Below are 16,699 nucleotides of genomic sequence, written 5' to 3' on the forward strand. Positions count from 1 at the left end.
ACATTTTTCTGAAGACCTACAAATAGCCAACAGACACATGAAAAGATGCTCAACATCCTTAATCATCAGGGAAATGCAAACCAAAACCACAACATGATATCACCTGACCCAAACCAGAATGAATGGCTAGTATCAAAAAGACAAGAAATAATAAGTGTTGGTAAAAATGTGGTGAAAAGGGAACCCCTGTGCACTGTTGGTGGCAGTGGAAACTGGAGCACCACTATGGAATGGAGGTTCTCGAAAAATTAACAATAGAAATACCATATGATCCAGTAATTCTAAAACTAGGTATGTATCCAAAGAAAACAAAAACACTAATTGGAAAAGACATATGCACCCCATGTTTACTGCAGCATTATTTACAATAGCCCAGATATGGAAGCAACCAAAATGTCCATCCATACATGAACGGATAAAGATGTGGTATATATATACATACAAGGGGACATACTCAGCCATTTAAAAAAAAACAAAACCCAAAGGAATCGGAGCCATTCATAACAACATGGAAGGACCGCTTACAGAGAATTATGCAGAGCAAACTTAGACAAAGAAAGAAAAACACCATATAATTTCACTTGTATGTGGAATCTAAAAACAAATGAAAAAAAAAAAGCAGAAAAGATTTATAAATACAGAGAACATGTGGCTGCCAGAGGGAACAAGAGAAGAATGGGTGAAATAGGTGAAGGAGATTAAGAGGTACAAGTTCCCAGTTTTATTATATATATATATTTTTTTTCCCCAGTCATAAAATAAATACATCACAGAGATTAAAAGCACAGCATTGGAAACATAGACAATAATATAATAATACTGTAAAACCGTTGTATGGTGACAAATGGTGACTTATGCTTATCATGATGAGCAGTGAGTAATGTATAGGATGTGAAATCTCTACGTTGTACACACGAAACTAATACAACATTGTATGTTAGCTATACTTCCAGCAATAAATATGTTTCTTAAAAAAGATCTTTGTTGCAACTATTCAACTCTATTATAACATGAAAGCAGCCAGACAATGTGCACACAAACAAGCATGGCTGTATTCCAATAAAACTTTACTCATGAAAATCGCAAATTTGCAATTTCATGTAATTTCACATGTCGTAAGATGTTATCCTTCTTTTGACTTTTTAATCAGCCATTAAAAAAATGTAAAAACTATTCTCAGTCCTCAGGCCATACAAAAACAGGTAGAGGACAGTAGTTGCCCATTCCCTCACCAATTAAATACTTTCACTGAGAACAAACCAAATGCAACTGAGTTTATTTTTTAAACATTTTACTTATTTGACAGAGAGAGAGAGATAGAGAGAGAGAGTGTGAGTGTGCATGGGGAGCAGCAATGAGAGGGAGAAGCAGGCTCCCAGAGCAGGGAGCATGATGTGGGGCTCGATCCCAGGACTGTGGGATCATGGCCTGAGCTGAAGGCAGATGCTTAAGGACTGAGCCACCCAGGCGCCCCCTGAATTTACATTTTTAATTAAGTAAATTAATCCTAAATGTGAAGACCAGTACCAGAAAGGGTTAAATTAAGTAAGTTAACAGGTTGCTGAGAGGTCACATACTGCTTTTTGCCTGTACCTCCAGAAAACAGGTTATGTGAAAAACAAAACTGGAGCAAATGACATATGAAAGCCACAAGACCATTTATTTGGGAAAAATATTTCAGGCCATTAATTCCAGGTATGGATGAAACCAGAATTAGGCCTCAATATATGTATGCCTTTTAAAATCTTTTTTACTATAAAGATCTCCAGGTTTGCTTGAAGAACCCTTTAAACTGGCTATCAGATCTTTGCTAGGATTCTAACCCGGAAATTTGAAAAAAAAAGGGGGGGGGGGACTCCACTCATCCCCACAGTTCCGTAACCCAGTAGGGCTGGGATACGACACTGACATAGCATTTTTAAATATTTAATGTGTCATACATGTTGCCAACAATGCTACTGCCAGCAAGGGGCTACAGCCGTAGATGAATCATATGATCCAACTGATGTATATAACCATCAGCAACTCAAGTTAAATAATAAAACAAATGGGACTCCACAGAATAACCACAGGGTTAGCTCTTTTCAGAAACAATTTTCATAAGGACAACATGAATACTTACTGTAACTTTTTTTTTTTAAAAGATTTTATTTATTTATTCAAAGAGTGAGCACAAACAGGGAGGGGAAGAGAGCAAGGGAGAGAGACTCTCAAGTGGACTAAGCTCCAGAGCCCCATGAAGCCCTTGATCTCAGGATGCTGAGATCATGATGAGAGCTGAAATCAAGAGTCAATGTTTAACCTTCACTGAGCCACCCAGGTGCCCCGATTCTTTTTTTTTTTTTTAAGATTTTATTTATTTATTTGACAGAGTTAAAGTAGGCAGAGAAGCAGGCTCCCTGCTGAGCAGAGAGCCCAATGGGGGGCTCGATCCCAGGACGCTGGGATCATGACCTGAGCCGAAGGCAGAGGCTTTAACCCACTGAGCCACCCAGGTGCCCCCGATTCTTAATAATCTTTAGCAACCTTCTATACTACTCTCCCAAACAGAAGGGTATTTTTGCTGCTTTTGGCAGCCTTACTGTAGTAACAGGTTTCATAATCATAAGGCTCTCATATTTAGAAGAATAGCAAAGTATTACAGAAAGTACAGTAAGATAGGAAGCTTTTATTTTCAAGATGTGACTACTTTCATTATCTCAATACAAAAAAACTTAAGGAATAGCACTAAATCTCTGTTCTACTTTAAGCCCAAAAATACACCAACAAATGAGTCATAACCTGGAGGTATATATGAATGCCTCACTGGCTATTATGTTCTTTGTTTTCTCAATTTGCCAATTTGTGATGTTAATCAAGATTTTCTGTGCCACAAGAAAGTTCCCCCACAATCCCTTCATTTACTGATAAGTTCAAGGATATAGCAATATCAATGGTATAAATAAAACATAGGTTAGATTTCATTTATTCAACAAATGTTTGCAAATGCTACATGTGAGAAGGTGTAACAGACTCTGGTTAGACAGTAGCAATTAAAGCAGACATGGTCCTTGCATCCTAGATAGGGAGAGAGACAGATTACTGAATAAACAATTACAAAAAGAACTATGTGTATAAGCAACAAATGGGAGAAGGGAGTAGAATGACCTAAGGACAAGTGGAAGGTCCTTGTTATAGTGGCCAAAGGCTACTTGAAGGTAACCTTCAAAAACTGAGATCTGAAGAATGACACAAAAGAGACAGCAATATGAGGAGCAAAGCAGGGTCATTCCAGAAACAGAAGTAACATGTGCAGAAGCCCAGTCATGAAGACCTGATCACTTTTAAGAACGAAACCTTGAGACCAGTGTTTAATTACAATGGGAAAGTGAGTGCAATGAGATGAGGCTGAAAATAGCCAGATCCTGTAGCGTTCTTTAGCCTTTGGTAAGGAATGCATTTTTTCCCTAAGTGCTACTCAAAGTCCATGAAAGAATATAAGGTGGTGAATAACAAAATCCCACTTTTTTAAAGATTTTATTTATCTACTTATTTGACAGAGAGAGAGAGCGCGCGTGCAAGTGTGCAAGGGCAGGGGGTGGGAGGTAAGGAGCAGAGAGGAAGGATGGGGAAATATTCTCAAGCAGACTCCCTGCTGAGCATGAAGCTCAAGGCAGGGCTCAATCTCAGGACTCTAAGATCATGACCTGAGCTGAAACAAGAGTCTCGATGCTTAAATGACTGAGTTCCCACTCAGGTGCCCCGAGATCCCACTGAGTTTTTAAAAGCTGGTTTGGGTTATAATGGGAAAAAACTGAAAAGGGGACAAGAAATAATGCAGGGAAACCTGTAAAGAAATTATAGCAAATAGTCCAGGTGATGGTGATAGCTTAAGCTAGGGCAGTAGCACTAAGCACAAAAAACAGCTACACTGGAAAAATACTCTGGAAATAGAAACAACAGACTGGCTGTAATAAATGAGAGGAATTGAAGTTGGGTAAGAGAAATTCAAGAAGAATCTTAAGTACCTGGGTTGAGCAATTAGGTTGTTAATACTGCGTTTAGAGCAATGAAGGGAAAAACAGCTGGGGGGGGAGTATTTATAGAACTGCACTGTCCAATTCAATAGCTACTTGTCACATGTGGTTATTCACATTTACATTTAATTTTATTAAAAATGTAGTTCTTCAGATTGCCATATTTCAAATGCTCAAGCACCACATGTAGCTGGTGGCTACCATACTAGACAACATAGATACAGAACATTCCCACTACTACAGAAAATTTTACTGGCGAGTGCTTGTTATAGGAAGAATAAAGAAAAAAAATAATAAAAATAAAGTATCAAATGCTGGGTAGTCCAGCAAGAATAAAGCTGAAAAGTATCCATATGGTTGGTCCACATGCAGGTCCAACAGTGAGCTCAAGCAGAGCATGAACTGGAAAGGGAGATGGAAAGTGGAGACATATCCATAAGATAGGGACACACTGTGAAATGGAACAAATAAATGGGGCATTAGCTGGAGGAAAGCAAAGGGTGTCCAATTCAAGAACATTCACTCGGCCAACAAACTTTACTGACCACCTATAACTTCCAGACACACTTCTGGATACCAGGGATATAAAATTAAGACAAAACCAGGAGAGGAAGTAAAAATAAGTAAACAATGTTTCTTCAGAGTATAAGTGCCACAAACCAAGTAAGAGAATATGATAAAACAAAAATGAGTGAACAGAAAAGACTTCAATGTAGAAGTGGCATCTAAACATGAGCCGTAACTGACAAGAAGAAACCATCTCTGCAAAGATCTGGAATATACCTATATGCTATTGGGAATGAACCAAATGATGTGGTAACACATATTTACCAGTCCACTACTATGCAGTATGACTGTAGGCAATGGGAAGAAAACAGCCAAAGTCAGAGACAAAAATCCCTGTCTTTCTGGAGTTTACATTCTAGTAGGCTAAGAAAGAAGAAAATAACAAAACAAATAAAATATTATGTTATCTATTATGTTACAGAGTGACGAGGGCTAAAGAGAAACATAAAGCAGGAAAGGAGATAGGAAGTTAGGCAAGGACTGTAATTTCAAACAGGACAGCAAAAAAAAGCCTGAAAAAGGTAAGGAAGTGAGCCATGATACGGAAGCATGCTTGACCAGTTGGAGGAAAAGCGTTAAGTGTCACAGAAGAAGAGAAGGAAAGTAGTTAAGTGATAAAGAGAGTGCTGAACAGAGGGGTTTGTGCTTTTACTGAAAGAGATGGTAAGCACCTGGAGGTTTCTGAACAGAAAATTTACATATCTATTGCTTTAAAAGGATTACTCTAGCTACTGTGTTGAGAATACACTTTAGGGGAACAAAGGTATAAGCAGGGAGACCCGTTAGAAGGCTTGTGCAGTAATCTGGGCAAATGATCACAACAGCATGGCTATGGTAAAAAAATAGGTTTTGGAAAGCGAAAGCAGACATGACTTGTAAACAGAGTCTGGAGATGCTGTGTGACAGAAAATGAGTCAAGAACAATATTGTTAGACGTTTGAGTAACTGGAAAGAATCAGGTACATTTAGGAACAACTAAGAGAAGCAGTCTTACAGGAAACTGGGAGCTCAGTTCTAGATGTATTAAGTTTGTAATGCTTCTTAGACACCCCAAATTTTTTTCAAAATAGCTGGATATTAGCATCTAGAGTTCAGGGGAGAAACTCAAGCTAGGGATATAAATTTGGAAGTTATCCACAAACAAACTTATCTGTTTAAAGCGGTAAGACTGGTGGGTATTCGGACAACAAAAAATGAGAAGTCCTAAAGCTAAACTCCCAGCCACATCAACAGAGATCAGAGAAATAACAGAAAAAGCAAAGGAGACTAAGAAGGAACCACCAGTGAAGTATGAAGAAAACTGCTAGCAGACACGGAGGCCTAGAAGCCAAAGAAAAAGCATTTCAAGCCAACTGTGCCAAATGCTACTATAGGTTAAATGAAATGAGGACTGGAAATTTCTGACAGTGGTTGCTGGTAGGGGTTTTAAAGAAAAGGGAGAGTGAATATAAGCGTATTTTTCAAGGTATTTTGTGTAGGTGGAAGGTGAAAGGGGAGACAGGAAGAAAACTTTTAAAATGAGATAAACAAAATAATCATGTTTGTATGCTCATGGGAAGAGTTTGTAGAGAAGGAAAAACCAAAGATGCAAAAGAAGGGAGACTGATAAGAGTAGTATTACTCTTGAGACCAAGAGGGAATGGGATCTAGTACACAAATGAACTGGTCTGTCCTTATTTTGGAATACTACAGTTCATCCACAGTGACAGAGAAAGAGCACAGTCACAGATCCAGGAGCATGCAGGTAATCTTTCAATTATTCAGTATGCTTAGTGAAACAGAAAAGCAATGGCATTAGATGAGAGAGGATAGGGAGGAGGTGCTGTGTTGTCTGAGTAATAGAAGAAGAAAAAGTCCTAAAAGAGGGTGAACTAATAGACCAGGGACCATTGGGCATAAAGCCAGAGAAGGACAAAGTTGTTGAGAGTATGTATAAGAAAGTGATTATGATTCAACATGAAATTTCAACTGGGTATAAGTGAGGGTGAGGGATACTGAAAAGCTTATTTAGATGGATAGATTTTAGGTTCTGGTAGAGGTGAAGGGCTGCTGGAACTGGAAGTATTTACCAGAGGAATACAACAGTGGGACACCTGAAAAGAGATTGGGGAGGATACAGTTATTGGTGAAAGACAAGGTATTCTAGGATATGAAATGGGAACATGTGGATGAATTAAGACTGAAAAATAAGAGCACTGGAAAAGAAATCAAGGAACCAATACGCCAGAATATTGGAAGCATTTTTTATATCAATGTTCCTCAAAGAGCCAGACCAGACACCATAAGGAGCTTGTGCCAGATTGTAAATCAACACCCTTCGTCCTTTATCAAAAAAGACTTGCTACAAAAAGTCAGCTGCACGAAACCATTGAATTTAGTGACAGGTGATTTATATTCTGGCACAAATCCCTTATCATAATCCATACTAGTAACGAACAGTTCAGATCAGACGACATTCTGAGTAGCACTATTCTACTTGGACACTGATTACCACCAAGAATTATGACAGAAAAAAGAAGAAAGTGAACCAGGCTAATAAAGTGTTTCAAGGGAGCGCCTGGGTGGCTCAATGGGTTAAAGCCTCTGCCTTCGGCTTGGGTCGTGATCCCCCACCCCCCCGCGCCTCTCTGCCTACTTGTGATCTCTATCAAATAAATAAATAAAATCTTAAAGAAAAAAAAAGTGTTTCAAGGAAGGAGGGTGATGACCCTCTTTACTTTTTCTTTTTTTCTCAGACATCTCAATACCTCCCCAGGAAAGTTGGCAGATGACTAAAATAAAGAGTGGTAGTGGGTAGCATAATTTGATGGGATGAGAGTAAAAAGTTTGAAATTCTGGAAACTAATGGTCAAGATGTGACAATGAGAAACAGAGACACTTTCTCTACCTCTCTGTTTAGTAGTAAAAGGTGTGAAAAGATACTGAGAGAGCTCCAAGAGAAGTAGCATTATCAAGAAAGAGGCTAGGTTACAGTGGGATTAAGAAAGAGAAGGCAACATACCCAGAATATATTGAAAATAAAAGGGTATGCTGATGACTATGAGTTATAGAAGGCATAGTGAGTGAATTTCAGGAGGATGATAAAAGGTAGGACAGAAACCAAAAGAGCAATGGGATTAGAATCTGGAGGGATAAGACTAATATAAACAAGTCAGGTATAACTAAAAGAACAAAGTTCTTGAAAAGGCATGAGCCAGGACTGGCCTCTGACCAGGATATACTATTTCCTCCATTTTAAAGATGCAGACTGATAGGGTGGTGAAGGAGTTCCTGCTTAGGTTCTGAGGGGCAAGAGGGGACTCATTTGAAGAACGGAGAAGGTTAAATAGTCTTCCTGTCTCTGAGCTTTCTAGAGAAATGTAATATGCTCTGGGTTATAACGGCAAAGGGAGAAACCTGAGGCCCCTTAGCATATAGTCAGGCTATTCTTCAAGCATGATTATTAAGTATTCTTACAAAAAAAAAAAATTAGTACTTTCCAGCTTCCACTTTTGAGCAATACCAATTAAACTATCATTTCTCTGCCTCATGAGTGACCCCCCCCCCAAATCTTGAGGTATTCCAGACTTTTAATCTCTTAAACTTTCTAGCCTCTTATTTCTTATTCTATGGGAAATAGAAAGACTGGCACTCTGATTCAGGACCCACGAAAAATGACAGCTGAATTAAGGCAGGAAATAGTGACCTAAAGGAAAACTATCAGATAAAGAATAACAGTTTCACAACATGAATGGAGCACACAAAATATTTGTAATTAGAACTTATAACAATATAAACCTAATTTCATAGTCTCACGTGGCTTTTCCAACAGAAGATAATAAAAATAATAAAATAGCTGGACTTAAAAACCAAACTGTAGAATTAAGCAAAATGCCAGAAAATAGACTAAACTTACTAATCTATCCAAAGAGTTCTATTCTCTGCCCATGCACACTAGGTTTCCTGTAACATTTAATGTCTACTTTTGCATCTAAATGAACTATTAGGTAGATAAAAGTAATGTGTGACATTGCTGCAATCTTTCAGTAGCTCAGAAAAAGAATTTAACTGTCTAAGCCAGCACTTTCTATACAGTAGAACAGAACACCACTTGGAAACCTCCACAGTTAGACTGGAAAATATTTCCAAGAAACCCTTGTTCCTGTTTTACACATATGGCACTCATCTAGTGTACGGAAAACTTCAAAGACAGGCTCACTCCCTACATTCTTACCCCCAAACCACTTAATTATACTTAAAAAAAAAGTTTACAACAATCACCCCTTAATGCAGCAAATGACTACAATCATTTAAGATCATCTTCAAATTGCATTCCCAAGAAATTCTGCAGTTAAGTCTAACTTCTCACTTTTATATGAAAAATGTACAATAAAACATATGTATATAAATACATACATAATTATTTCAGCTATCCTAAAACCCTTTTAATAAAAGAAGCTTATTAAACTAACCCTTCAGCCTTTGCACATCTTTTACTTCCAAGTCAGATCAGCTACCAGCATTTCAGGTTAAGATTTATTATCACAGATATGGTTTGTATGCCGTGAGAACTGATGAATTTGGCAGAACTTAAACAGGTTAAAAATATCTCCCCTCACCCAACTTTTTAACTAATTGTTTAACCTATCTGTTACAAATCAGCTAAAAGGAAAATATCTGTACAGCAACACGTGAATTATGAAATCATGAGTAAAACTGTGGAAACCTTAGTGAAGAAATTAAAAGACAGAAATAAATACGGGAGAAAATGGGAAGTGCTATGAAGCATTTTCACCCTAGCATCATCCAGCTGTTCACACTATTTAAACTGCTGGGGCGGGAGCAGCCTTTCCAACAAGTTCATAAGGAATCAGAGGCAGGAAATTTCTGGAATATTATATGAGAAACTTTACAGTGGCTTTGTAAAGTTAAATGGGGAACAGTGGGACAGGGCAAGGAGTAAGCACCTCTGAGATAAATGTTTTTGTGAAAAGTCCAAAGATCAGTTGTTTGTATTCTATACCATATCATATAACCCTAGCACTATTCTAAGATACTCCGTTTTATAAACAATGTTGCCCTATGCACTGCATTTTCAGTCTAGACACAGCTTGTCACTTAAACACGTAGCATGAGGACTAAACACCCAACTTTTCTAAATCTAGAAATGAAAAACTTTGCCCTAGGACAAAAGATTTAACCAAAATCTACTTAACTGCCTGCATAAACATATTCTAACCAAGTAACAGCATGCCATTAATTTAAGTAAAACTTATATTCAATTATTTTTTCATTATCTAAACTTTGCTTTTAAGTTTTGGATTTGGTCTGATAACAGTACGTTAAAAAGTGTAGACTTCAGACAAAAACCAGGACATGATCTAAAGACATCAATAAAATTTCAGGCTGACATGATTACGTACATGCAGTCAGAACATGTCCAGCATTTTTAGTGTCTTCAAAGATTAAGTTTTGAGGGGCGCCTGGGTGGCTCAGTGGGTTAAAGCCTCTGCCTTCAGCTCAGGTCATGATCCCAGGGTCCTGGGATCGAGCCCCGCATCGGGCTCTCTGCTCAAGCAGGGAGCCTGCTTCCACCTCTCTCTCTCTCTGCCTGCCTCTCTGTCTACTTGTGATCTCTGTCTGTCAAATAAATAAATAAAAATCTTAAAAAAAAAAAAAAAGATTAAGTTTTGAAATGTCTTTTAAAAATGCATTTTGGGGGCGCCTGGGTGGCTCAGTGGTTAAAGCCTCTGCCTTCGGCTCAGGTCATGATCCCAGGGTCCTGGGATCGAGCCCCACATCGGGCTCTCTGCTCTGCAGGGAGCCTGCTTCCTCCTCTCTCTCTGCCTGCCTCTCTGCCTACTTGTGAACTCTGTCTGTCAAATAAATAAATTAGAAAAAAATCTTTAAAAAAATGCTTTTTAAATAACCAAGTTGTTATTTCTCCTTTTCCTTCACCAAAACTATAATTCCTAAACTAAAGTGTGAGTTTCCCAGATTTCACAAATAACACAAAAGTGCTTTTAAGTTCCCAATGTATAATCAAGTGATAGAAGGCATTTTCTAAGGGCCTAAACATGACCTTAACAGTTTAACAATCTTATTTCCTATGTTGTATGAACCCACAGATTCATATCATCCTGTCATATAATAGAAATATTATCATAAAGAACTGTACTCTAAATGGGACCACTGCAGATGTACAAACTGGCAGTATCCTGCCAGTAGGTGTATTTAATTTGTGCTGAATATGGTCTTAAAACATGGATTTTATTCACTAACATGTGCAAACCAAAGGATGTACATTAATCTGATTCCCTGCTTCTCTCAAGAAAAAAAAAATCAATTGATGTGGCAACATGAACTATATTCCCACACAATAGCTGGAACTGCTGAAGACTGTCTGCTTAGAAGGGATCTGTATTCTACAATTTGTTGTATTCCAGAGTTCCAGTTATCCTATGCCACCTGGTCCTAGAAACACTGAGTAGCCATCACCACTGTAACAGAAGACCAATCCTATATGGCTTATGAAAGCAATCTTACTTTAGTCACTTATCTTGAATGTCAAAAGGTTGTATGTTATAGTAATGAAGACAAGCAGCCAATTTCAGAGATAAATTAAGTCCTTAATAGAATTTCTCCAGTAAGCTGTATGCACATACTCTTTAAAAGAACTTTCAAATCCACTCTCATTTCTCATAAAAAATCTTGGAAAACTCGAACAGCAGCTATTTGACCTTAAGAGAAAATAAATGATGCAAATACCAAGAATCAACTTTAACATTACTAATTCCAAAAATGATCCATTACAAAAAAACACAATCATTCTGGAAAATCATTTGTGTAAAACAAGGCATTCTTGCTGTGTTTAAAAACCAAAACAAAAACAACTCCTAACAATATTTCTTAGTCAATAATTATTATCAGTATTTTCAAAAAACTACTATGAATTCCAAGAGCAAAATGGTGCAGTAAGTGATACTGTCATTTTTCTTCCCTACTGTCCACTTTTCTATTTCACTTCAATCACCCATTATGTAAAAAAGGCAACACTTTCAAGTTTGTCTAAATTGATTAATTTTCCACAAAATTAACATTCGACTTCCAAAAGTTGAGAATACACTTCACTCTTGTTACTAATCAGAATCCAGACTGAAACAAGTATATTCATTAAAAAAAAAAAAAAATTACTAGCAGAAATGTAAGTACTTTAATACAGGAGCAGGGAGAAAGGTTTTTATTGAAAAATTTAAAGGGCAAAATATTGGCATAGTGCATTACCACCCACAGCCTTATATGACAAGAGTCTATAGTAACCAGGACAGTATAGAGTTCACACACAGTGACTGAGCTAGTTTTGTTTCTACCTAGTTCCTAACACAGACCTATTCCTTGATAATATAACTCAGTTGAGCACTTAACTGGTGTTTTACTGTGTCACTTATTTTAGACACACTGACAATCTGATTGACTTTTTCCTGAGAATTTAAGTTTCTGTAATTCATTAGGACAGTTAAATACATGCTTTCTCACCCCCAAATTATTACCGTGAGTTTTTGGTTTTATCATCATGATATATTTAACCTACTTAAAGGGGCTTACGTTAAATGTAATCCCTAATTTAACTTTGATCTTTCTGCTACAAATATTGGTTGAGATGACATTTTCTCAAGACAATCTTTTAATGACCGGTATTGAGATGAATAAATTATTCTAGAATTCAAAGAGTTTCTTGATTGATGCTTTCTGAACAGAACTATTCAAATATTCCACATAAACTTGCTAGGGGGGGTGGACATCACAAGCATTACATTATATCCACTGGAGGGCACTCAACATGGCCAAAGCATGCAATGAAAATATGCCCTAACACTCCTCATTCTGCTGCTGGATAAGGTTTGAGGGAGGCTCTGGGGGATAGGGAATGTCTCTTAGAAGAGATGCCCACAATTAACAAATTTAGAAAGGCAGTTAAACGCTAAAAAAAAGATTCCAAGGTGACTTTTTCTGTTAAGAGCATCTTTCTTCAGGGAAAGTAGATTTTATACATACTTTTAAGGATAGCAGGGTTCAGGCCTCAACAGATGCATCTAGGTTTCAAACTGAGTCAAGCTCTGTCTTGCATGAAACAAAAACACAAGCAGCATTCTTAGGTAAACAGAGGAAATAAAGAACTTTCTCCTGAGTTTAAATGATAAAAGCTATATAAATTAATTCCTACTCATTTTCAAGCAACACAAACCACATTATTTTCTCTTCATGGAACCTGAGAAGTATATGCTTATTTTAGCTTATTAGCTTAGTTACCCATCACACAATTAGAATATATTACATAAACAATTGTCTGTTAAAGAATGAAAACTCATTCTGCAAATCAGTATCCTCTATATGAGGGTACAAGGGAGGAGACAATAGTTAAACACTCTGGTATAATCAGAAGCAATTCCTAGGCTATGTTTACTATTTACTTTTATGGTATAAAAATGTTTTTAGTCAAGCTACTTCAACAAAAGCTATCATACTCCCAACAAGAAGAGAACTGCCAAGAAAAACGTTAAAACAACTAATGTTTTTAAAAACAATGTCACAAGTCAATACAAAGCACTACACAAGAGTTGTAATATTTTTTATTAGAAGTTTGTGCTATACAAAAAGCATTCACCCCCCTTCCACCCTGGGTTAGCAATCAAGTATAATTCCAACCAAGTTCAAAGTACAAACTTAAAATTTACCACCTACTCATCTGCAGTTATTGATTATATCAACAACTACTACACCATGAAAGAGAAACAAAATGATGTTATAACTCAACAGACGTAGTCTTTCATTTGAATAACAAAAAAAGTTTCATTTGGCCAAATATACTTAAGATAGTCCATTTTGGGGGGGGGCTATAATTTCACTGCTAACTTACAACTACAAAAAAGATATTCAAACTTTTGAATTATCCACCTTCCTAGTTTCAATAATATTTATGCTACTCTTCCCACCCTCCCAACAATAAAAAAGGTATCTGCACATAGTTTTTTAAGTGCTACGTTCTAAAATACCCTTTGAGAAATTTGCCTACTTCATGTCTTCCCTTCCTATTTGGGGAGGGAAGGATCTATGAAAACAAGCACAAAAACTTTATGTATATGATCAATTTTTATTCGTCATGACTAATAGGAAGCTCAATTCAATCTGATGAGTTTTAATATTGGAATATACATTTATTCTACATAATAATCAGCAAAGGATAACTAACAACAATTAATTCAAAAGAAAGAAAACTTGAATACTTGACACTTGAACACTGGTAAATGTTTTATTTTTTATTAACCACCCTATTTTAAAAATTTAGCTTTCCCTGAAAACTATTTAAAATGACTGCTGCAGTCTCTGGGAGAGTCTCAAGCTTAGGACTCCACAAGGACTCTAAGTTGCATGCTATACTAAACTTCCTAGTGCATTTTATTTCCCCCTCAAGGACCTCAGGCTTGAATAATCTCAGGATTCCCTTAATCCTATAGAATAGTCTTCTGCAAGTTTTTCAAGTTACTGTTGCAATCACTTTAGGGCCTTGTCCTTGTACATGGCCTTCAGAACAAAGACTGGGTCAACGTAATGAATATTGGGTGCAAATTAAGCAAATTCTGAAAAACGATATTCTCCAGTAAACCTTAATGGTACTCTTTTTAAATCTAGGGAATGTGTGGGTTTAAATGTGAAAATTAAAATAAATACTACAAAGCCTTAGTTTAGACCCAAAACAGCCTCCAAAGTAGAAGTTTATGTCACTATTTAAGCAGATAATTAACGGTAAGCGTTATGTAAAGACAGTTCAAGCTATGTCTACTGTTTTGTAGGATGAAGACGAGTTAACACGAACATAACTAAAGGTACTCAATGTTCACCAAATACAATATGAAACGGCTTCCTAAATTCCACATAAAATATTTTGTAACTTCTGCGATCTGAAAAACATTAGCCTAGACTTTATCAAAGGATAGCCGTCTCTTCAAGTTGATGTCTAGTCTAAACCACCACTATTCATGATACAAAGCTCTCATTTCACTAAAACCACTCCTCGATTTCCTTTTGCCGACCTCTGCATACCAGCAGGCCAGTCTCTCTTCATTCACCACTCACAAACTCAGGGGGGAGGGGAGACCACAGATGTCTGGAAGATAGAAAGTATGGAGACAATGCTCCCTCCAAAAGGGAACAGAAAATGAAGGGAACAACTACACCCAACTGCTAAAGCTTTTAAGTTTCGCGGATTCTGAAGCAGGCTTTGAGAACTTCCAAAGTCTCTGTTCAAAATCCTCTCCCGAGACAAAACACTGAAAAAAGTTGCAACACCTGAATTTTATTTGGTAAATTTCGTGGCGAGTGAAAAATTCACTCTGCTGAAAAACGTGGAAAGGAAAACGTGCTCTAAAAATCATGTTTAGTTGCCATAAAAGTATCTGAATAAATCATTTCTACCAACAAGATTCTCGAAGCACTCAGGAGCTGAATCCCGAGGCTCACTTGATAAGAAATCGTAAGCCAGTCGCCCTTGCCCCCCCGCCCCCGTTTTTGACCAGGGTCTCACACCCACCGCCATAAATCCAAGACTCCCAGTACGTTGCATGCCGCTTTCACTCACCCACACGATACAAGAAAATATAGGTGTAGGACATGGATTTATATGTGCAAACCCTACTGACGCATCCCACCGCCTGCACTAGTAGTTTGGTTCCTCTAAGGTTTAAAGTTGCTTGAATCTAAACAAGCGCCAGTGCCAAACTCACATAAGGGGGCATTTAAAAAAAAAAAAAAAAAAAAGCAAATCTCTTAAGAATTCTCTTAATTCGTCCTTCGAACGAAAGAGGGAATCCGAACAGAAAGTCTACTGGCCCTATCGATCCAGCAGATGGGACCTGGGTGGCGTCCCAGGCCCAGAGTCCGTACCCCAACTCCCGGCTGGTGCTGGGAAGGCGGAGCCCCCTACCCCCGTCCCCACCCCGCCCCCCACCCCGGTCCGGAGCATCCCGAGGCGCAGAGTCCCTCCCCCAAACTCGGCCCCGGCCGGAGCCCCGGACGGAAACCACAGCCTCCCCCCATGCCTGCCCCCGCCGGCCATCAAGCTCCTGGACTCGCCCTCGCGTCGCCCCCTCCCCGCCAGCGGCGCCCCCGGGGCCCCGAGGAGCACCGCGACCGGAACCCGGCCGAGGCCGCCGCCCTCCGCCCCCCGGGGGAGGCCCGCCCCCACCGCCTCCTCGGCGCCCCCAGCCCGCACCCTCCCCCCGCTCCCCACCCTGGGCCTCCGCGCCGCGCCGGGCCCGGTTCCCAGCCGCCGCCGGGACCGCGCGCCCGCGACGAAGTTTGGCTCCGAAGAAGGAGCGGGAGCAGCCCCGGAAGGGTAAGGAAAGGAGCGCCCAAGCACCTCAGGGGAACAGGCTCCTCCCGCCGCTGGAGTCCGACCGTCCTCGGCCTGCGGTGGCGGCTCGGCGGGGACTGGAGCTGCTCCTCGGACCTTCCTCCGTCTCCGCCTCCCCTCGCTCTCTGCTCCCAGGGCCGGGCTAGCGCAGTTGCCACAGACCGAGAGGCTTAAAATGGCGCCGCACAAGGAGCTCTTATAAGGCGCGCAGTGGCCGCTGTATCCTGCCGCCACCGGCGCAGCGCGGAGCGTTCCGCCGCGCGAGGACAAGGGGCGGGGCGCGGACGAGCGGCGGAAAGTAGTCCCCGCACCGCCCAGCGCCCGCAACCGTCCCACCGCCCCGGGCCGGGGCGGGGCGCCCGCGCGCTCCCCTGTAGCTCCCGGGGCAAGAGACTGGAGGCTGTCCTGCGGCGCGGCTCTGGGTGGCGACCCGTGAGGACGCAGTGGTTCGAGGCGGGGAGGCCCGGACCCCGCAGGCTAGGGGGTGAAGGGAGGGCGGCACCGGGAACCACTGTCCGGAGCCCGGCGCCCCCGCCCCGCGCGGGCCCCGACCGTGAGAGCGGACGTGGGATTGCCGCGCGCTTCCCGCTGCCTGCGGGCGGCGGCCTCTCGGCTTCGGTCGCCAGGGGTGGTGGGAGGCGGTGGCGCTGGCGATGAGGTCGGGTCCGCCCGCCCTGGGCGCTGGTGGGCGCCGCCGCCGCCCGGCTGTCGGGTCGGGGAACTCCGG

At 40.3% G+C, this 16,699-nt stretch overlaps 1 protein-coding gene across 3 annotated transcripts in view; it reads right to left on the minus strand.

Annotated features, from left to right (window-relative positions):
- The window catches only part of CTNNB1 (catenin beta 1), a 41,031-nt gene extending 24,885 nt beyond the window's left edge, over window positions 1-16,146 (minus strand). For all 3 annotated transcript variants that reach the window (XM_032861111.1, XM_032861110.1, XM_032861109.1), the window contains exon 1: window positions 15,979-16,146. The gene's annotated coding sequence lies outside the window, so the exon portion shown is untranslated. The remainder of the gene's footprint in view (window positions 1-15,978) is intronic.
- Between the last annotated feature and the right edge of the window lie 553 nt (window positions 16,147-16,699).

Source organism: Lontra canadensis, unplaced genomic scaffold, assembly GCF_010015895.1.
Source record: "Lontra canadensis isolate GAN:19392208 unplaced genomic scaffold, GSC_riverotter_1.0 scaffold20, whole genome shotgun sequence".
Classification (NCBI taxonomy): domain Eukaryota; kingdom Metazoa; phylum Chordata; class Mammalia; order Carnivora; family Mustelidae; genus Lontra; species Lontra canadensis.